The sequence below is a fragment of the Macaca nemestrina genome, chromosome 10, assembly GCF_043159975.1.
Source record: "Macaca nemestrina isolate mMacNem1 chromosome 10, mMacNem.hap1, whole genome shotgun sequence".
Taxonomy (NCBI): domain Eukaryota; kingdom Metazoa; phylum Chordata; class Mammalia; order Primates; family Cercopithecidae; genus Macaca; species Macaca nemestrina.
In genome coordinates this window covers 139,431,486-139,455,739 of record NC_092134.1, presented here as the reverse complement: position 1 = coordinate 139,455,739, position 24,254 = coordinate 139,431,486, and the positions used below count along the sequence as shown (strand labels likewise).

Genomic DNA, 24,254 nt, shown 5'->3' with positions numbered 1-24,254 from the left:
TGACATTGGTACTTCGTGTCTTCTCTCCCTTTACCATATCAGGCTACCTAGAGGCACATCAATTTTATTGATTGATTTAGCAAATCTGCTCTTGGCTTCATTGGTTCTTCTCTACTGCTTTTCTGTTTCCTGCATCTTTGGCTTAGACTCTTATTTTTATTATTTCCTTCCTTCTGCTTACTTCAGGTTTAATTTGCTCTTCTTTTTGTGATTTTGTAAGGTGAAAAATAAGATTATTAACTTAAAATATTTTTTCTTTCCCTTTCTTTTTTTTTCTTTTTGAGACAGAGTTTTCCTCTTGTTGCCCAGGCTGGAGTGCAATGGTACGATCTCGGCTCACTGCAGCCTCCGCCTCCCAGGTTCAAGCAATTTTCCTGCCTCAGCCTCCTGAGTAGCTGGGATTACAGGCATGTGCGCCACCATGCCTAGCTAATTTTTTTGTGTTTTTAGTACAGACAGGGTTTCACCATGTTGGCCAGGCTGGTCTTGAACTCCTGGCCTCAGGTGATCCAGCTGCCTCAGTCTCCCAAAGTGCTGGGATTACAGGCGTGAGCAACCACAGCCGGCCAAAGTATTTTTTATTTTCTATTATGATCATTTAAGGCAACAAATTTTTCTCTAAGCAGTGTTTTAGCTGCATCTTAAAATGATTTTTTTTCTTCTTTTTGCCGGGGGGACAGGTTCTCACTATGTTGCCCAGACTGAACTCAAACTCCTGGGCCCAGGTGATCTTCCCGCCTCAGTCTCCTGAGTAGCTAGGACTATAGAAACCCATCACCATGCCCGGCTTGCATCTCACAGATTTTAACATGTGCATTTTCATTTTAATTCCATTCAAATAATTTTTACATTTTCTTATTGACCAAGAGTTATTTAGCAATGTGATAATTTCCAACTATTTGGGGATTTTCTGGATATATTTGTTATTATTTCTGTTGTAGACAAATAACATATTCTATATGATTTCAATATTTTAAATGTATTGCAACTAATTTTACGGCCTGGTATATGGTCTGTCTTGGTGCATGTTCTATGAAGACATGAATAAAATGTGTATTATGCTCTTGCTCTATGGAATGTTCTATAAATATCAATGAGGTTATGCTGGTTGATAGAGTTCTTTGAGTCTTCTATTGCACTATGGTTTTTTCTATTTGATTCATCAGTTATTGGGGAGAATAATGAGGTTTCCAACTCTAATTGTGTATGTGCCTATTTCTCCCTTCAGTTCTATCAAATATTGCTTCATGTATTGCATTCTTTTGTCTTCTTGATGAATTCACCCCTTTATCACTATAAAATGTCCCTCTTTATCTCTGCTAATAGTCCTGGTTTTTAATCTACATTGTCTCTTATGAATATAGCCATTCTAGGTTTCTTTTAATAACTGTTTGTGTGGTATTTCTTTTTCCACCATTTTTAACCTATCAGTATCATTCAATAAATCATATATACATATATATGTATATATATGGTTTCATATATATGGTATATGTAGAGTTTCTTGAATATATCATATAGTTGAGGCTTGCTTTATTTAATCCAATCTTACAATTTCTGGCTTTTAATTGGATTCCTTAGTTTAAATTTGCCATCTTACTTCCAGTTTCTCTGTCCCATCTATTCTTTGCTCCCTTTTTGCTCTTTTCTAGCCTTTGAGTTAATTGAATATTTTTTATAATTCCATTTTATTTCCATCATTCGATTATTAATTATTTCTCTTTCTTTTAAGGAGTTGCTCTAGGGTTTACAGTATCTATCTTTAGTTTTTCACAGTCTACCTTCCCATAGTATCATTCCTCTTCCTCTGTAACACAAAAAACATACAACACTATACTTACATCCATGCCTTCTGTCCTCTGTGTTATTGTTGTCATATATTTTACTGCTACATATTTTATAAACTTCATGGTACATTGTTTTTATTTTTGCGTTAAACAGTCAGTAGTCTTTAATAATAACTTTTTTTTTTTTTTTTTTTGAGATGGAGTCTCGCTCTGTCGCCCAGGCTGGAGTGCAGTGGTGCGATCTCGGCTCACTGCAAGCTCCGCCTCCCGGGTTCAAGCCATTCTCCTGCCTCAGCCTCCCCAGCAGCTGGCAGTACAGGTGCCCGCCACCACGCCTGGCTAATTTTTTTGCATTTTTAGTAGAGACGGGGTTTCACCGTGTTAGCCGGGATGGTCTCGATCTTCTGACCTCGTGATCTGCCCGCCTCGTCCTCCCAAAGTGCTGGGATTACAGGCGTGAGCCACCGCGCCCGGCCGAGAAAAGATATCTTTTTTAGTCCCCATGACTTCCATCTTTGGCATTCTTCACTTCTTTTTATAGATTCAGATTTCCATTTCCTATCCCTTTCCTCACTTTCCTTTTGCCTGAGGAATTTAAATGAAGATTTATTTTAGTCCAGGTGTACTGGCAATGGGTTCTTTTTGATTTTTAATCATCTGAAAAAGACTTTTTTTAGGTAAGAACACTTAACGTAAGATCTACCCTCTTAACCGATTTTAAATGCACGATACAGTATTGTTAACTATAGCTGCAATGTTGTGAAGATCTTTCAAACTTAACCAACTTGCATAACTGAAACTTTATGCTCACTGAATTGCAACTCTCCATTTCCCCTCCCCCAGCCCTTGGCAACCACTATTCTACTCTCGGCTTCCATGTGTTTATTTTATACACCTTATATATGAATTATCATGTAGTAGTTGTCTTCCTGTGACTATGCTTCATTTCACTTAGCATAATTTCTTCAAGGTCCATTAACATTGTCACAGATGGTAGGATGTTCTCCTTTTTTATGGCTGAATAATATTCCATTGTATGTATATAGCACATTTCTTTATCCACTCATCTGTCAATGGACATTTAGGTTGTTTCCACACTTTAGCTATTGAACATGAGAGTGTTAATATATCTGAGACCCAGATTTCAATTCTTTTGGTAAATACCCAGAAGTGGGAATGCTGGATCATATGTTATTTATAGATTTATTTTTTTTGAGGAACCTCTATACTGTTTTCATAGTGGCTGCACTATTTTACACTCCCAACAATAGTGTATAAGGGTCCCAGCATCTCCACATCTTCACCAACACTTATCTTTTTGTTTTTGGTAATAGTCATCCTAACAAGTGTATAGTAGTATCTCATTGTGATTTTGATTTGCATTTCCCTGATGATTAGTGCTGTTAAACATCTTTTCATATACTTGTTGGTCATTTGTATGTCTTTTTGGAGAAATTTCTATTCAATTCCTTTGCCTACTTTTTGTTATTTGTTTTGTTCTTGAGTTAAAGGAGTTCCTTATATTTTTGGATATTAACCACTTACCACATAAGTTATTTGCAAATATGCTCTCCCACGCCATAGGCTGCCTTTTCACTTTGTTTCCTTGCTGTAGAGAGGCTTTTTAGTTTGATGTAGTCCAACTTGCCTATTTTTGCTTTTGTTACCTGTGCTTTTGATGCTATATTCAAGAAATCATTGCCAGATGGATAGATCGCAAAAATTTTCTCCCATTCTGTAGGTTGCCTGTTCACTCTGGTAACAGTTTCTTTTGCTGTGCAGAAGTTCTTTAGTTTAGTCAGATCCGATTTGTCTATTTTGGCTTTTGTTGCCATTGCTTTTGGTGTTTTAGTCATGAAGTCTTTGCCCGTGCCTATGTCCTGAATGGTACTGCCTAGGTTTTCTTCTAGGGTTTTTATAGTTTTAGGTCTTACATTTAAGTCTTTAATCCATCTTGAATTAATTTTTGTATAAGGTGTAAGGAAGGGGTCCAGTTTCAGCTTTCCGCATGTGGCTAGCCAGTTTTCCCAACACCATTTATCAAATAGGGAATCATTTCCCCATTGCTTGTTTATGTCAGGTTCATCAAAGATCAGGTGGTAGATGTGTGGCGTTATTTCTGAGGCCTCTGTTCTGTTCCATTGGTCTATATACCTATTTTGGTACCAGTACCATTATAGTTTGAAGTCAGGTAGCAAGATGCCTCCAGCTTTGTTCTTTTTGCTTAGGATTGTCTTGGCTATGCGGGCTTTTTGGTTCTATATGAAATTTAAAGTAGTTTTTTCCAATTCTGTGAAGAAAGTCAATGGTAGCTTGATCAGGATAGCATGGAATCTATAAATTACTTTGGGCAGTATGGCCATTTTGATGATATTGATTCTTCCAATCCATGAGCATGGAATGTTGTTTCCATCTGTTTGTGTCCTTTCTTATTTCCTTGAGCAGTGGTTGTAGGTCTCCTTGAAGAGGTCCTTCACATCCCTTGTAATTGGATTCCTAGATATTTTATTCTCTTAGTAGCAATGGTGAATGGCAGTTCACTCATGGTTTGGCTCTCTGTTTGTCTGTTACTGGTGTATAAGAATGCTTGTGATTTTTGCACATTGATTTTGTATCCTGAGACTTTGCTGAAGTTGCTTACCAGCTTAAGGAGATTTTGGTCTAAGATGATGGGGTTTTCTAAAACACAATCATGTCATCTGCAAACAGGGACAATTTGCCTTCCTCTTTTCCTAATAGAATACCCTTTATTTTTTTCTCTTGACTGATTGCCCTGGCCAGAACTTCCAGTACTATGTTGAATATGAATGGTGAGAAAGGGCATCCTTGCCTTCTGCTGGTTTCAAAGGAAATACTTCCAGTTTTTGCCCATTCAGTATAATATTGGCTGGGGGTTTGTCATAAATAGCTCTTATTATTTTGAGATATGTTCCATCAATGCCTCCAGAATCTACAAAGAACTTTACAGGAAAACAAATCTTTATACAAATTTACAAGAAAAAAACAAACAACCCCACCAAAAAGTGGGCGAAGTATATGAACAGACACTTCTCAAAAGAAGACATTTATGCAGCCAATAAATATATGAAAAAAAGTTCATCATCACTGACCATTAGAGAAATGCAAATCAAAACCACAATGAGATACCATCTCACACCAGTTAGAATGGCGATCATTAAAAAGTGAGGAAACAACAGATGCTGGGGATGATGTGGAGAAATAGGAACGCTTTTACACTGTTGGTGGGAGTGTAAATTAGTTCAACCATTGTGGAAGACAGTGTGGTGATTCCTCAAGGACCTAGAACTAGAAATACCATTTGACCCAGCAATCCCATTACTGGGTATAGACCCAAAGAATTATAAATCATTCTACTGTAAAGACACATGCACACCTATGTTTACTGTGGCACTGTTCACAATAGCAAAGACTTGGAACCAACCCAAATGCCCATCAATGATAGACTGGATAAAGAAAATGTGGCACATATACACCATGGAATACTATGCAGCCATAAAAAAGGAGGAGTTTATGTCCTTTTGCAGGGACATGGATGGTGCTGGAAACCATCATTCTCAGCAAACTAACACAAGAACATAAAACCAACACCATATGTTCTCACTTATAAGTGGGGGTTGAACAATAACAACACATGGACACAGGGAGGGGAACATCACACACTGGGGCTTGTCGGCGGGTGGGGGACTAGGGGAGAGATAGCATTACGAGAAATACCTAATGTAGATGATGGTTGATGGGTCATAAAACCACCATGTGTATGCCTATGTAACAAACCTGCACATTCTGTACATGTACCCCAGAACTTAAAGTGTGTATACACACACACACACACACACACACACATACATATAAATAAAAGAATCATTGCCAAGATGAATGTCATAAAACTTTCACCCTATGTTTTCTTCTATAAAGTTTCAGGTCTTATGTTTAAGTTTTTAATCCCTTTTTGAGTTGATTTTTTTGTGTGGTGTAAGGTAGCAACCCAATTTATTTTCTTGCATGTGGATATCCAGTTTTCCCAACACCATTTGTTGAAGTGACTATCCTTTCCCCATTGTATATTCTTGGCACCCTTGTCAAAGATTAGTTGACTGTATATGTTTGCGTTTATGCTGGCCTCTCTGTTCTGTTCCATTAGTCTACATGTCTGTCTTTATGCCAATAGCATACTGTTCTAATTAATGTAGCTTTCTGATGTATTTTGAAACCAGAAAGTATGATGTCCCCCCACTTTGTTTCTTTCTCAAGATTGTTTTGGCTATTCAGGGTACTTTGCAACTCCAAGTGAACTTGGGGGTTGTTTTTTATATTTTTGTAAAAAAAAGAAAAAAAAACCCACTGGCATTTTGACAAGCATTGTATTTAATCTGTACATTGCTTTGGGTACTGTGGACATTTTAACAATATTAAGTCCTCCGATCCATGAACACATGATGCCTTTCCATTTATTTGTAATCTCCTTTAATTCCTTTCATTGGTGTTTTACAGTTTTCAGTGTATAATGATTTCACTTCCTTAGTTTTTTCCTAAGTATTTTATTCTTTTTGATGTTTTTATAAATGAGTTGTTTTCTTAGCTTCTTTTTAGAAAAGCTCATTTTTCTAAGGTGCAACTTTTTGTTTGCTGATTTTGTATCCTGCAACGTTATTAAATTTATTAGTTCTAACAGTGTGTGTGTGTGTGTACGTGTGCGCGCATGTGTGTAGAATTCTGGCACAAAGCTTACTGTCAGCTTTCAGGCCAGATATTTGTTGGTTTTGATGGGTCTCTAAACGACCCACTGGTGTGACAGAATTCCATTCCTAGCTCCTTCTAAATGCCTGTCTGCAAACTTCTCTTTGTGTTAACATCTTCCTTTCTTTGAAATAAAACCATCCATCATCAAGAGTCCTGGCAAAAATCTTGCTGTCAGCTTTCAGTACTGGGTATTTGTAGGTTTTGTTGGGTCCCTAAAAGGGCCACTGTTGAGAGATAATTCCCTCCTCGCTCTTTCTAAATCCCAGCCTGCAAATGTCTCTTGGCTCCCTTTGGATTCCCTTGCCCTGCACTGCAGTCTATAAACTGCCTCCAGTCAGTAAGCTGAGAAAATCATAGGGCTCACCTAGTTTGTTTCTCATCTTTCAAGGGATCGAGGTCCTATACTGCCTGTTGTCTGATGTCTTCTAATTCTGTGATACAGGAGGACAACTGCCAAAGCAGTTGATCCTATTCTAGGTCTCTTATGTGCACACTAATTCTCATTAGAGCCCATCAAAATGGAAGCTTACAGTCACAGCAGAAGGCAAGGGGGAGCCAGTATGTCATAGAGCAAGAGAGGAAGCAAGAGAGATGCCAGGCTCTTTTAAATAACTAGCTCTCACATGAACTGATAGAGTGAAAACTCACTCATTACCACGGGGTGGGCACCAAGCTATTCTTGAGGAATCCACTCCCCTGACCCAAACACCTCCCACCAGGCCCCACCTCCAACACTGGGGATCACATTTCAACATGAGATTTGGAGGGGACAAATATCCAAACCATATCACCTGGTGATCTGAAAGCAGGAAGTCTGGCCCATGGTTTTAATCACTCGACTGTATGGACTCTCAAGGAAGTATTAGAAACATAAAAATCTCTAAAGCATACAAAGATACTTAAAAATCTCTAAAGATACTAAGATACTTAAGATATTTAGGAGTAAGATGTAGCCCTGATCTCAAATTTAAATAAGAGGATGAATGCAAAGCTCTGGGCTGTAGATAGGAGTTCTTTTCATGCCTGCAGAATGGTCTGGGCTTTCACTCAATCGATGCAGAACAGGTGCAGGGTGGGGGGCAGGTGTTCCATAAATACTGAGAGACATCATTGATAGGGGAGGCAGGAGGGTGAAACACGCTTCCAATAAAAAGAAGAGTGCCCCTTGAACTAACCTTGACAACATCAATATTCCAAAGAGTGATGTGTTCAATTCGCCCAGCAAGGCTGAGAGTCAGCAGTTTGCAGGACAGACCTGATTGTCTAGAGAGCAAATCAGAGAGGATACTTTGCAATTAGAGAAGCTGCTATGAAGGCAGGAAAGTCAGGGTTCTACAGAAAAATAACTGCTGACTGTATAGAATGGCTACTGTCTCACAACGAAAAGTAACAGACCTGATGTCTGACTTATTCTTCACATCAGAAAAACTGTCTCTATTAATCGTCCTCTTAGAATTATTCCCTCTGGCAGTGAATGGGGTCTTCACAGTTCATTGAATCTCTGCACTTGCCTCAAAAACATCAGTCTTAGATGCTCCAGAAATGTCAAGAGTTCAGGGAGTAAATGCTATTTTACATGGTAAATGTTTATCACTATCCTTTTGAAAGTAATAACTAAGGATGCTCCCTAAAGGGTGACTTATCCCTTCACGGCTGGTTGCTGTCTTTTTTTTTTTTTTTTTTGACTCAACTTCTTACAGGATGAATTTCGCAGCTACATTAACGCTGTACCGGGCATTTATTTATTCGGTTGAAAACTTCTCAGTCTTCTGTATATATTTACACAATAGGCTTTATAACACCTTGTCTTGCTTATCCAATACCTTGGACTCAGACTGCTCTACTCCAAGAGATGTGTCCCTGTAAACCTTCAGTTTTGTTTTGTTTTGTTTGAGACGGAGTCTGGCTCTGTCGCCCAGGCTGGAGAGCAGTGGTGTGATCTCGGCTCACTGCAAGCCCCGCCTCCCAGGTTCACGCCATTCTCCTGCCTCAGCCTCCCGAGTAGCTGGGACTACAGGCGCCCGCCACTACGCCCAGCTAATTTTTTTGTATTTTCAGTAGAGACGGGGTTTCACCGTGTTAGCCAGGGTGGTCTCGATCTCCTGACCTCGTGATCTGCCCACCCGGCCTCCCAAAGTGCTGGGATTACAGGTGTCAGCCGCTGTGCCCAGAGTTTTGGGTTTTTTTGTTTTTTGTTTTTTAATTTAAATGCCTCTTTTAGCCAATCTGTCTTCCTTTTGTGTGATGATGCTTGGGGTTTCCTTCTATCCTTGGGTTGAAAAATGTACTTTCATCTGTACCAGTTAGTAATTTATTATGTTTCAGCTCCAAGCCCAGTTTCTTCATCCTGCTTTGTAGTAGTGGGGCTGAACTCTACAGGCCATACTTCTCCTTTGCCAGCTGGCTCCACGTTAGGCTTTGACAACAAGGAGTGTGGAAGGAACGATGCACGGCCGGGAGACGGAGGCCTTTTTCTTCTTCATCTAGTTTTCTGTTTTCCATGCAGTGGCAGGCAGATCGGCATGCGACTATCCCGGTCAGGATTTACAGCAGGGGCAGGCTGCCCTATGCAGTTCAACAGCGGGTGCCCTTAAGCAAGCTTCCTTGGCACCAGGACTACAGGCAACAAGTTCCTGTAACAACCAGGAACTCTCCTCAGAGGTCTGAATCCAGCCTTGCAGGGACCTTTTCTATTAGTTTGTTAAGTTCCTTCCTTGTTCATTTGTCCGTTAGTCTTCGATGCGGTAGCCACTTTCTGCAGCTAACTGCCTCGCTGCTCCTTAGAGCTCCTTTTCCCCTTTTAGTAATTAACAGAACTTTATGTAGTCAACAATTCTTAGCCGGGCGCGGTGGCTCAAGCCTGTAATCCCAGCACTTTGGGAGGCCGAGACGGGCGGATCACGAGGTCAGGAGATTGAGACCATCCTGGCTAACACGGTGAAATCCCGTCTCTACTAAAAATGCAAGAAAAATTGGCCGGGCGTGGTGGTGGGCGCCTGTAGTCCCAGCTACTCAGAAGGCTGAGGCAGGAGAATGGCATGAACCTGGGAGGCGGAGCTTGCAGTGAGCCCAGATCGCACCACTGCACTCCAGCCTGGGCAACAGAGCAAGACTCCGTCTCAAAAAAAAAAAAAAAAAAAAAAAAACCCAATTCTTTATATTAAATTTTCCCTGTCTAAATTTCTGCTGTGATTTCTGTCCCTTGCTTAAACTCTGACACAACATCTAAGGACACTTTGGTCTTTGATTCTTATTTTTGAAAGATGGTGACAGTAAAGGAGTTGTGTGTGTGTATGTGTGTGTGTGTGCACGCGCATGCTTGCCATTAACATAGATTTAAAAGCAGCAGAATAGCACAGTGGATAGTACAGGGTACTAAAGCCAAATTGGCTTTGCCAATTCCTAGCTATGTGCCCTGGGGTGAGGTGAGTTGCCTCAGTGTCCTCATCTGTAAAATGGAGATAGAGTGGCTAGAATATACCCAGTTAAATTTGAATTTCAGATAAATCACAAATAATTTCTTAAGTATATCCTAAATATTGTACGGGTATCCTTCCTGTATTTTTATTTGCTACATCTGACAAGACTAGTATTACATCATAAAAGGTTAAATTAAGGCCAGGTGCAGTGGCTCACACCTGTCATCCCAGCACTTTGGGAGGCTGAGGTGGGTGGATCACCTGAGGTTGAGAGTTCAAGACCAGCCTGGCCCACATGGCGAAACCCTGTCTGTACTAAAAATACAAAAAATTAGCTGGGTGTGATGGCAGGCGCCTGTAATCCCAGCTACTCAGAAGGCTGAGATGAGAATCACGTGAACCCAGGAGGTGGAGGTTGCAGTGAGCCGAGATCGCGCCATTGCACTCCAGCCTGGGCGACAGAGTGAGACTCCACACACCTGCCTCCGACCCCGACCAAAAAAAAAAAAAAAAGGTTAAATTAGTTAATATACGTGAAGGGCTTGGTAACAATCACCCAGTAGTTAGGAGTCCTTTTGTTTCTTTGCTACAGTGTACTAGCACCGTTTTTTTCAGGGACACTTTGCCATGAATTATAATGTTCCTGCATCATCTATTGATCCCTCTAACTGCACTTCCCACAGCTCCCCACCAACCCCATCCTTCAAAATAGCAAGGCCAGGCAGTCTTTTTGGGCAGCAGTGGTTACTGATTAGACTGGAATATGCATCTGACCCAAGGTAGCTCAATCATAGACTGGGCTTCAACCCATGAGGCAGCCCAACAAGAAGGATGTTGTCCAGTAAATGTAGGAGGATTCTACATTAAGCAGTCAGAATTTAGGTTGGGGAATACAGAGGGAATGGATCAGTGAGTACCAAAGGAAAGATGGGCAGATATGCAGAGATGAGAAAATTTGTCATGTTAGATAGTTCCAAAGGGAGAGAAAGAGGGCAGGTATCTTAAAAACTGCTGAAATCCTGATATTTTTTTCCAGCTCCAGTTCTAATGTAGTCCTACAATAAACTCCTTTTTCTGCTCTTTGCAAACAAACACATATACACACACACACACACACACACAATCGAGTAAATAAGCATTCCTACTTCATCTAACAAAACTGTGTGCTGCGCACTATTAGAGAAGGTGGGGATACAGAGTTGAGAAGCAGCACCTCTCTCCGAAGACCTTGGATCTAGACAGTGGGGAATGCAAGGAAGACTTACGTATACTTGCGTATAAGGGACAATATAAATGTTCTCATGCTAGGAAACTATGAAATGGGGGCAAATCTCTCCTTTTCTTGCTCTGACTTCTAGGCATTGAACTACACCTAACATTTGGTGTCATGTGAATGTTCTGAGATTACAATTATGGAAAAGTAGAAGGAACACAGGAAGCAAAAAGCCTTGAGTAGTAGGAAAAGCAAGATATTTTACAGCTTAGGGCCATGTGAGTACAAACACCATATTTTTAAATGCATGGATGTGTAATTGGATGTATGTGTGTATGTGCACATGTATACATGCACACAAACATATATATTAAAGACACAGTAAAGCCAAATGGATCTGCCACATCTGTAACGTTTACAAGACAACCAGACAATGCTCCTCTGCCAGACCACACTCATGTTTTCTATGATTTCTAAGTATTGGGAATGGCTGAATTATTCTTAGCCAAAGGCTTGGGGGTCACATACAAGAGGACAACGGAGGATGGGGAGAGGCGGCGTTGATGGTGTAAGAAGCAGGCACCAGGAGGTAAAAATGCAATAGAGGCCAGGAATCATACTTGGGAGACTCAGCTAGAAGACTGCCTAGAAGTGGATGAAGCTAGCAAACGTACTGGAAAGGTTTTGCATATTCATTAGCTCAGGATATGTCAATCTCAGTGCTAAAAAAATCAGCAGAAACTTAGCTGTGCCCCTAGTGGAACTCAGTGGCATATTTACAAGATAGAGTAGCACACTGCAAATCTACGTGCTATGATCTATGATCTACGTGAGCAGAGGACAACTGTTTTCTCTTGTTGGAAGAATTTGCAGTGACACTTCCTCTCTAGAGGCCTCCAACTCCTTGTTAATATGCAGGACTATACACGAGAATCCCTGACTGAGGAGAGTCAATGTGGTCATGAGAACCTCCCCCAGAATATTTCACTCCCTCCTTGGTCAATCATTCCAACTATCTACAACGTTTTTTTCCTCCAGAAATTTATCCCTACCTTGTTGATCTAGTAGTAATGATACCAGGAAGAAATTATTACAGGTGAATGATGGAATGCTGCTATTCATTCCCAGACATTTATTAAGCCTACTCAGTGCCAGACTATACAGTTAGATATACAGTACTTATTAGAGCCCAGGGTCCATCCTGTGCCCTCTACATATGTTAACTCACTTCATCATCACAACAGCTCTAAGAGATAGGTACTTTTACTGATGAGGAAACTGAAGTATTGAGAGGTCACACAGCCAGCTAGTGCCATACAGGCAGGAGTGAAACCCAGGCTGTCTGGCTTCAGAGTCTATATTGCTAATCATTACGCCATGCTACCTTGAATACAAATGTCGAGCATAGGTCTCATCCTCAAAGAATTTAAAAGTCTAGTGGGTGTATTCCCTAGAGTCTGTCATCCTTTCAAAATGAGAGTTCCAAGTTCCAGCTCCTCCTGCCCTCTTTAAGCATGGAGGATGGCAGTGGTTGAACACCAAGATAAGGGCCACTGAAAATAAACCTGTATTTCCTTTTCAGCTCCCCACTGTAGAACAGGCTGATAACCACTCTAAATGATAATTGGACGATCTTCTCGGGCTTTGTAATAACAAAACTTCAACTGAAGATAGCTTTAGGGTGATTTATTTGATCCAAGAAAATGATGCACAAATTAAACCACACTTTCCCAGTGAATTACACTATAATTGCAGGGAGGGAATTTATTACTTTCTTTAAAAGGAGTCTGGGCAGATGAACACATTTGGTAGAAAAACAACTCAATGCAGACAGCCCATGGGCAATGTGCATTACAGGTTTAAGTATTTGCTATTACTAAACAGCAGCTAAACACACCACAGCACTGGTCCTCTAGGATCCAAGTCTGATCAAAATTTCCACACAGTGGGTTAATGATCCAAGCTGAGAATAAAATGCAACTGGAGAAGTGGAAAATAAACAGTCAAAGGCACTGTTGACAGAGAGATCTTTTTCCAGTGGTTCAGAGGCCAAAAAGGGAGGGATGAAAATTAACTCTGCAGATGGATGAAACGCTAGACTCCCCAGGTTGCAAAGCAGTAACATAAGCTCAGATATCCGGGCCCTAAGTGCCTCCATAGATTCTGGCACCTGACAACCTCCTCACTCTAACAGACAACCTGGGGAACTGTCTGCTTTGTGTAGGCACTAAGCAGTAGTTGGGCTAGAGGTAGGTAGGACTAAGCAGCTGGGATGCCAGGGCTGATCTTACATGTAGCTGAGGTTTTCAGGTCCTCATGGAGTCCAATTTTTGTCTCACTCATTCCAGTAACAGGGCTTGCTTGCTATTCTCTTTTTGGATACTATTGTCTTTGGGCTCTCCTTAGAATCTTTTTTAAATTTTGTATTTTCCTGAGTGAGAAAACCCACTGTGTTTAGGTGCTGGGCTTTGGGTCAGACAGATGTGAGTTTACATCCTTCTTAGCTATTTAAGCTTGGACAGGTCACAGTCTTGGCTTTAGACTGCTTATTTAAAGCAAACTTGAGTTCATGATGCCCAGTCCACTGAACTGTGTTAATTAAAATAATGTATATAATTAGAAATCATTATTCTGTTATTAAGAAATTCACATTCATATGTGACTCATAAGACCTATGTTTCTAAAGAAAGGTAAAAATGGTATACTAACAACATAAGTAAACCCAGACTACTAAAATTTCTGAGTTGGAAGAGACTTTGGGGATCACCTGGGATAGAAAGGGTGCTGAATAAGAAAAAGAGGGTAGAAAAGAGGAAGGTGAGGAATTGAGGTATTTCAAAGATAAGTATCATCTTAATTCATTCTCACACACACAAAAAACTTTCTCGAACGTCAACTATGTGCAAGGCACCATGCTAGTCATTGCCTAAAGACTGCTAGAGTCTAGCAGGGCAGATAAGGTACAAACCCATCTTGTGCTAAGACTTATGAGAGAGTGGTTCTCAGGACAAGCACATGTACTCCTGGAGGGAGATCACAAAGGTAGTTTCTGTGTCACACCTACCCTGGCAGGTGGCCCCATCCATCTACCAGTCTTTCCTTCATAAAAGGTCCCCAAGGAAAGCAGTTTCATAGCTGTCCCTGGTCACCAATTCCATGCCTCGAACTGTGACAGGCAATTCTTTCTAATGTCTAACTGACACATCTTGTGCCATGGTTTAATTCCAATTCCTCTTGTCTGTTCTCAAAGAAAATGGAGAGCAGCTGCCCCCACCTTCTGCATAATCACCCTCTCAGGGGTTGGATACTATCATTACACTGCCCTTGAGGTCTGGATTCATTATCCATTGTGGGCTGACTGAAAAAACAAAAGATGCAGACACTGTATTTCATTTTCCTGGCAAATGGGTTCCTGTGGGAATGTGGTGACACAGAGGACTGTGCAAGTTGCCTTTGGCCACGTACAAGATGCTGGGGTAGGCAGCTGCAAGGCGGTCAGTGATTTTCTCCCAAGGACAGTAAATAGACTATGATGCATCCTGGGGAACACTTTGTCACTAAAGTGTTCATCCACCCACAGAAGTTCATCTCAAAACTTCAGTTGTAGAGAACAAGGGAAATTTGTGCCCTATCCAGACAGTCATCTTCTTAGGGAGAATCAGGCAGCAAAATGAGGAGTAAAGAGAGAAATAAAGACAGTATTTTAGTTCAGTCCTAACTAATTTGATCTCATTTTGTCAGTTATTTAAAGAGCTACATTTATGTATTTATATTAATCATACTTTTTATTTTCTATATTTTACAGTGCCCTGTTGGCCAAGGACAGACTGGCCCTCCCAGGGCTGGCTAATTCCTGGATAGCAAAGGACTCTGCTGAGGGTGTCTTTCATATGCACACCAACCAATCCAAAGGCCCTATCTCCAACCACAACTTTATCTAACTTTCATACAGCAAATCAGTATTTCCCCTGCCCTAAATCACCACAGGACCAGGTATCAAACAACCAGAGACCACCTTTATAACCCAGGGCTGCTGAAATTACCAAAACTACTATCCAACCCCCAAACTTGCTCATATTTGCCTTCCTTGTCTCATCCATTACTTCCCTGGAAAACCACAATAAATGCTCTGGGCCATGCTTTCCCCTCTCTCCTCCTTCTGCCTCCTGACTGACCCTGATACTTCCCCCACGTGGCCCTGCATGGCATGGCATGGCATGGACCTTCCTCTTAAGTATAAGAAAGAAAACTTCTTTCAAACTCTGTGTCTTGCATCTTAAAGTACCTGATTAAAACAAATCCTGAGTTTCTTAGCCTGTTTTGTGCTGCTATTAAAAAAAAAAAAAAGCAAAAAAGAAAAACAAAAAAACCCCGAAACCTGACAGTTCTCTCACAGTTCTAGAAGCTAGAAACTCTAAGATCAAGGTGCCAGCATCTGGTAAAGGCCTTCGTGCTGTGTCCTCACATAGAAGGTAGAACAACAGAGAGCAAACCCACTACCTAGAGTGTTTTTTATAGCAGTGTTAATCCTAAACACCTTCCAAAAGGTCCTACCTCCCAATGGTTGTGCTGATGATAAAGTTTCCAAGATGTGAATTTTGGAGGTGACAGAAACATTCAAACCATAGCACTGGGTAAAAATCTGGAAACAATTTATCACATCTTAAATCATTTAGATAATATGCCTCAAATTGTAGTAATATTAAACCACAAAGTTCTTACTATTTGGGGGGTAATATTGCCCATTGCTGAGGTAGTAACTTCCAATCTAAGGAGTACTTTGTTATTTGCAAATATTGACCATTAAGCTTCCTTGTATTTTGTTATACTTCTCTCCCAGAAGTTCAACATTTGACAGACACCAGCTTTCAAGAGGTATTCAGAGGTAACTCATTCATCATTTACCTGTCTAAATGGTGTTCAGACAGATATATATTTTCTGTCCTTTAAGAACTCTATGAAAGGAAACTAGATTTTTGTTAAGCACAAACAATATTTACATAGGATGTAAATATATCCTTTTGCTATCATCAAAACAAAAAACCTCCATGGACATGCATCTTAATTTCCTTGTCAGAATTTCCACCTTCCTTTTTTGCTTTTCTCTCTTATTTTCCACACTGAGCTGTCAGTACTCCTCGATTTCCATCAGAGGTTCTTTCCATGCACTTAAGCTTTAAGAAAAAAGACCTTTGTTCTAATCTATCTTCACATACAGCAAATCCCATTTTTGTTTGTATTGTAGCTTGTCTCCTCAGACCAGATTGACATGGGGACCTTCACATACAGCAAATCCCATTTTGCTGACAGGGAAAGCAAGAATGTTGGCTAAGTGTCTTGGTCAAAATCATATACCAAGGTACACAATGAATTCAGGACTTTTGACTTTTGGCAACTGATGGGAATCTTGGGCAATAGCATTTGCTACAGACTAAATGCCCTCAAATTCATATGTTGAAATCTTATCCCCCATGTGACAGTATTTGGAGGTGAAACTTTTGGGAGGCAATCACATCTGCAGGCATCTTGATCTTGGACTTCCCAGCCTCCAGGTCTGTGAGAAATGTTTGTTTAAGCTGCCCAGTCTGTGGTATTCTGCTACAGTAGCCCAAACTAGGACAATGTTCTTCCTAAAAAAGTATAATACCAAACCTCAATAGAGGTGTAGAGATGGGAGGAAATGATCTTTTAAGACGCCTTTCAGGCCGGGCGCGGTGGCTCAAGCCTGTAATCCCAGCACTTTGGGAGGCCGAGACGGGCGGATCACGAGGTCAGGAGATCGAAACCATCCTGGTTAACACGGTGAAACCCCGTCTCTACTAAAATATACAAAAAACTAGCTGGGTGCGGTGGCGGGTGCCTGTAGTCCCAGCTACTCGGGAGGCTGAGGCAGGAGAATGGCGTGAACCTGGGAGGCGGAGCTTGCAGTGACCTGAGATCCGGCCACTGTACTCCAGCCTGGGCAACAGAGCAAGACTCCGTCTCAAAACAAAACAAAAAGACGCCTTTCAGTCTGAATGTATTTTCTAATAATATCCTGCTAAAGACTAATCTAGTGATTAAATAATATATCCAGGTATGGTTACTGTAACCCAAAACTCAAGTGCATCTATGGATATTTACTGCAGACCTCTATACTTGCCCAATAGTATAAACACTTTATGTCCTATTTGGTAGACCAATTTTTGGATAGCTTTGGACAAATGAGAGAGGGATGACTAATAGCTGGGTAATAGAATTAAGATAAAAAAAGCTTTTTTGAAGCTGGAATAACGGGTTAATACCAATAAGATAAAATTTAACAGGGACGTTGCTTCTCTTACCTCTGAGTCACAGTCCCTTTCCCGGTGAAAGGACTTTTACAATTTATTACATATGGTTTAAACCCTGCATCTTCCTTAACATTATACACTAAGCACTTTCTCATGTCATTAAATATTCTTCAGAAAGATCATTTTCACAGACATATGATATTCCATCTTGTGTTTATATTTAACATTACCCTATTTTTGGCCAGATATGTTGCTTCTAATTATTTACACATATATTAGGCTACGGAAATTACCCTTTTGTATAAGAAATAATTGAACAGGGACAACTGTAAAGGCCTTTAAGTTCAAAACCTCAATCATATAATTATAGATTCTGTTTTTCTGGGCTTCTAGAAATTTTTAGAAAAAAAAAATCTGTGATTTTTTTGTTAGTGACAAGTGCAATATTCCTCAATAGTGCAACCAGTATGAGGTTAATATCAGGAAGACACATTAGTTCCACTGTACTCTGTGACAGTCACATTACAGCTCAAATACAGTATGTGTTCCAGATGTCACCCTTCATAAGCAACATGGACAGACATTTAAAAGACATCAATACAATCTGACAATTTATCAGACGAGGGATGGCTGAAAGAATGGAGGGATTTAATACTGAAAAGAAGACATTAGGTTATAAGATCTTAGATTTCAAATACAGGAAGGAATATGTTGGAGAAACTTATATTTACTATAATGATTGAGAGCTATATAAGGCAGATTTCAGATGTGGCCTAGAGCAGTTAAAAAAAAAAAAAAGTCCAAAAGCCATAATGAATTTTAATAGACTACCTTCTTCCCACTGAAGACTGTAAGATTGGAAGGGCTGGCTAAAATCAGAAATGGTGTGAGTTAGAAACAGCTGGTTCCTCCTCCTCTGCGTATTCTTGGATGTTAGCATTCTTCAAGGTTCCATCCTTGGCCTCTCAACACTTTCCACACTTACCTGGGTCAACTCAGCCACTTCTACAGCTTTAACAATCGCTGATCTGCAGGTGGCTTTTACATCTGTATTTCTAGCCCTGACTTTTCCCTTGAGCTCCTTACCATCTAGAGAAGTCTTCACAAACGTAATATATCGAAATCCGAGTTAATTATCTTCCCGTTATCATTAGTCAGGACTAATGGGTGTGTCCGAAACACTAGCCAGCAAAGGCAAAGAGAGTAATTTATTAGCTTATGTTAACCACACCATGGCAGGAATTAAGCCAGCTTCAGGATGCTTGAAATCAGAAACCAAAAGGCCACCAGAACTCTCCTTCTATCTCTCATATTTGCTTCTGTCTGTTAGTTTCAGTTTTCCCTACTGAATACCAGCTTCTTACACATACAAAAGACAAAACCACTAGCATCTCTAGAGTTGCAACTTCCCAGATCCATCATCAGCTTTCCCTTAGTGACTATTCAAAATTCAACAATACCAGGGAAGGGGTCAGACTGGGTCACACATCCATACTTAGGCCAAACACTGTGGACCAGGGTAGAGTACGAGACACTATGACTGAACTAGCTTGCATCTGGTATGCACCCCTAGAACAATCACTATAGATAAGGAGATAGCGTTCTGTATTCTAAAAGGTGGGAGCAGGGGCAGGGGTGGAAAGCAGCTCTTCTTAGGTTCACATACACAAGCTGAAGCAGGGGAGAAGAACAGGTTGCCACCACTACTCCAGGAAAAAGGAGCAGTGCCCACCACACTCTCCAACCACGTGCTGTCTTCCACGTTGCTCATCTCCACTGATGACATCTCTGAGTACCCAGACTTACAAACTGTGCCCCAACTTCTTAAAAACTTTGGTCAGGTCCTCAAACAAAACCCAAACTCCTTAACTTCAAATACAAATCCCTTTCCAACCAGGCTCAACGGTTTTTTTTTGTCTCCCCAAATTATTCTGTTCCATTCCCACTCCCTGCTTTCCCCACATGACCATGTGTTGCTGCTGCACACACTACTTAGACACATAGGGCCCTTTCCTAGCTCTACACATTGGCCCGTGATTTGTTGGGATTGGATTGTCCTTTTACACTTCTGTCACATGGTATTTTCCTGCAAGATTAGGGTAAAATGTTGCCTTATTACCCGTAGGTTACACCTACCCTACTCTCCAGGAATATCTGATCCCTTGGCTTTTTGCATTCCCCATGATAGGGAATTCATGTCTCTGACCAGCACTTAGCACAAGGAATTATCTGTTTGATTACATAACTGTCTCCTCAGTAGGCCGAGAGCTTCTGGAAGGTAAGGACTACACCTTGTTCATCTTTGATGTTAATGCAGCACAGGGCCTGACATATAACTGCTGGCACATAGTGGATAGTAAATAAATATTTAATGACTAAATCAACAATTAAAAACTTCTAATTTTAAGATTCATTTGGTAGTTTTAATACCTGCAACCACATAATAACAAAACTAAGGCTTTCTTCCTCTCTTTCTTCCTTCCTTCCAGAAATGAGAGTGAATTAATGGATAATGAATGTTTCCTTTGTTTTCATTATTTCCATCCACAATACTTCAAATTTATCCAGTTCTATTGCAGCACCCACCATCAGTACTGTCATCAACTTCTGAACCATTTTCCCTGTCATTAATCCAAAATGGAGATATATTTTATTTTCCTTGGGTTTGAAAATATACACTAAATCTATGACAGTCTAGATATTATAAAAGGATCAGGTGACTATTGCTGCTTCTGTTGAAATTGGCAATGAAAATATAAGAGACATACAAAATCATACTATCCTTATCCATAACCCTGTCCACCCCCTTGGCCCACTCACGGTTTTCTGGAAGGGATGAGAAACAGATATGCCTGGAAGCCAAGGGAAATGGACATTAAGAACTCAAAATCACAGATCTGTTCTCATTTATGTCGCCTGGCCTTTCTGTGGCTTGTTTTTTCTCCCCTGCATGCCAAGTTCCTTACTTACGTTTCTTGAGAAGCAAAGAACAGGGTGAGATCTGACACCATGCCACTGCAGTATGACTTCTCCCAGACTATCAGGGGTTTGTCCTTTTTCACTTCTGTTACATGGTACTAGGAATGGCCCCACAGAGGCCCTTCTCCTGGAACAGGACAGCCAGCACTGATTATTGTATCTAAGTCTTGAGCAACTAGCATATGTCACACATTGTGCTAAGTGCTCCATATACTCACACAGCCTCAGGTAATTCTCATAACAGCATTAAACTGTGAGGAAACAGCTGTTCTGAGAAGCTAGTCAACTTCTCCAAGGCTACATGGCTAGAAAGTAGCAAATCTGGGTCTGTTGCTAGGATCACCTGACTCTAAAACCTGTTTTTTATTAGAACACATTGCTTTTCAAACACAAAATCCTGACACAGACCTTTTACGATGCTCCTCTCTTGCTACAAAAATTCTTTAAGTGAACAATATCAGTGTTAAGATCTTGTATATATGGCGATAGCCCAACACGATTACATTGGAAGACAGATCACTAGACTGGGAACTACACCGCCTGGGGTCTCTGCCTGGTTTTGACATGGAAACATGATCGCAGGCATTCAGTTCTTGTCTTCCACAGTCACAAATTATTTGGGCTCACCTCAATTTTGTAGGAAGAGTATAAAAATTATACCTTTAAAATATTTGTGGTATACCAGTTCAACTCCTAAGACTTTGAGAGACGGATTTCAGAAACATCTGGAGTTGATAGTCCTCTGTTTCAATTTGAAGCTAAGTTTATGGCCCATCTTTTCTGACACACATTTTTTTAAAAAGAGCATAGAATATCATAGCTCAGAGGGCATATTGTGTTCTGAGGTGTTAACTTTACAATGTGAAGAACCTGAGCTTTAATTTGTGCCAAGAAGGAAGGCAAAACTTAGGGGCTCCATAACTTAAGCACGATGGAGAACACGGCCAGGAGGCACTGCCGGAGGTAAAGAAGCAGCTGGGGAGTATAGTCAGAAAAACGTTAGGGGATGAAGAATCGTTCTGGCAAGGTGGGGACGGGTGGGCTGAAGAAGTAAGGTTGACAGGGAACTCACTGGTAACGGTCTTTGTGTGTACGGCCTCAGAAAACGGCCAACGATCTTTTTCTAAATCAACTTAAATTAATGTGATTTCATCTGAGGAAAGAAGGAAAACAGATTAGATGACAGTATGTGGTATGGTTATTTGGGAAGAATTTTCACCAGGCAAAATTCTAAAATATTAGACTAGGTTCCTATTGGGAAGATGCGCACTTTTCCTAGCAGTTATTATAAACGGGATAAATACCTATGCAGGTGGATTTGACCAGGGGTTGCCCCACCTGGTGGCAGGGACTAGGTAACTTCTGGAAGGTCCTTTGACTCTGCTCTCTAAAACGCAGCTATGAACTCAGCTCCCAGTTTGCTGTGCCAGTTCCGAGGCAAGATGCTGCCACCTAGTGTCTGCTGTTCTCACGCGCAGTAGCACCTAACCGCCTACGTAACACTGTGATGAGAAAAGCCCTGATAATGTAGTCTGTCCTTCAGTCGGACAAAATAGGCCTAAACGCTAAGGCCATGTAGAAAATGGAATCAATGTTAAATTGTTTCTTGAATTAAAATATTCTTTTGAGAAGAATGTAAGAGCAGTCAGCATAGCACTGAATCATGAAAATCCAGAGTTCACCTACATCACCCATGGGTCGACTACGTAAACAGCTAGAGAATATGCAGGGAACTCGTTCTCAGTGTCTTTAATGTACAGACATAGACCCAAGCAGTGGAATATACAAGGAAAGAAATTGTAGCTCAAGGCCAGGCGCGGTGGCTCACGCCTGTAATCCCAGCACTCTGGGAGACGGAAGCAGGCGGATCATGGGGTCAGGAGATCGAGACATCCTGGCTAACATGGTGAAACCCCGTCTCTACTAAAAATACAAAAAAATTAGCTGGGCATGGTGGCAGGCGCCTGTAGTCCCAGCTACTCGGGAGGCTGAGGCAGGAGAATGGCGTGAACCCAGGAGGCGGAGCTTGCAGTGAGCCGAGATCGCGGCACTGCACTCCAGCCTGGGCGACAGAGCGAGACTCCGTTTCAAAAAAAAAAAGAAAAGAAAAAAGAAAAAAGAAATTATAGATCAACGTAAGAACCAATTTTCTAGCATTCAGAACTGTCTACAAAATGTAGGATTTCCTAATCATTGGAAGTATCCAGATACAAGTTGGAATAAGAAGGCATTTAAACTAGCAAAACAGTTAATTGAAACATAGTTTTATCCAAGACTTTGAGAACCTTGAAGGCAGCATTTTCACTACTGTGTCCTGTATTTAGGATCGTGCCTGGTATGGAGTACAGGTACTCACTTGGCGGTTTGTTGAACGAGTAAATGCATTCTCTTACAATTTCCCAGGAGGAAGAAAAGTAGCCCAAACAAAAGTTAGACAAGTTAAGAACAAAAAGAGCAGTCTCTGACATTTAGAAACTGGCCTGGTACTCACAGCTAAGGCATGTTATTCTGATGAACCTAAACTATCTCACAGAAAACCAACCTCTGACAAGGTTATTCTAAGACCACAACAAAATGAGACAAAACAAGGTCATTTCATAATTGTGTCTATGAACAGACAAAAATAAGGTCACTGTGCCACCCACAGGACACCAAACACCACTTCTCTCAGCCAGATGAACCACTGCTTCTGTTCTGCTAATTACAGCTTCTCCTCAGCTACACTTTCCTCTCTGTAGATAAGATTTATGATTATGAACATGCCAAATTATAGAATTGCCCCTGCTTTCTGACAGCATCCAATGAGAGTGAAATCCTAACTCCTCGGACCCTCCCCCAAATCCCCAAAGCCCAAATCCTACAAAAAGTTCTTTCTTGCACCCTCCTACCGGGACACCCCATAGTTCCTCAGCAGGTGTGTGCTCTCTGGCTGCCATAAGTAATGAACCTAATTTGTTTAACTTACAGGGTTGCTCCCGGTGGTCTTTGGCCAAAGGGCACTGACCAAGTAAATGCTAAGAAAAAAAAGTTATGTCCCTACCTCCAAGTACACTATAAATACCGTATGAATCCTAGCCTGTGAGGGTTGTATTAGGCATAGAAGACTTCTTCAAAGAGGAGAGACCTTATGTATTAACACTCTCTAGCATTTACTGAGGTTGACTATGTGCCGGGCATCATCCCAAACACTTTACAAGCATTACTTCATCCAGTTCTCACAACAGCCTTCTAGGGTAGACACTATTATCATCACCATTTTATAGATGAGGAAACAGCAGCACAGAGAGCTTAAGCAACCTGCTCAAGTGAAACAGGTGGTAAACGCCGACGCCAGGAATCACCCTGGACATCTGACTCCAGAGCCCATGCTTCAAATAGAGTTTTCAAGAGGGAGGAATACGAGTGTGTGTTCTAGGGTGAGGCAGAAAGGCATAAGCAAAGGCATGGGGGCCAAGAAGGAACTCCTTTACCCAACAAGCTTCTTGATTCCCTTAAACTGTATAAAATCTTCACAATCCCTTCTCCACATGCCTCTTACTGCTGGGTCCTGGTTCCCGTAAGGCTGGTTCCAGGACCAGGTGCAGGGGTTTGGGGCAACATAATTTAAATGGCTTTGATTCTGCCATCTTTGTTTTAGTGATAAAAACAAAGTTCCAACGTTGCTTCTACCCATACCTGGTTTTTCTCATCTCTCCAAAGCCTGATATGGCACAGATGGGTGTGGCTGGGGGAGATAAAATCTTCCTTCCCTCAATTAACATCTACTTATCTTTCTATCTTCACATTCAAATGTCACTCCCCAGGAAAGCCTTCCATAATTCCC

General features: G+C 41.0%; 1 protein-coding gene across 3 annotated transcripts in view; it reads right to left on the bottom strand.

The window, feature by feature from the left end:
- LOC105484140 (calcium release activated channel regulator 2A) overlaps nucleotides 1–24,254 on the bottom strand; it is a 209,418-nt gene that overhangs the window by 169,133 nt on the left and 16,031 nt on the right. The window lies entirely within an intron of this gene.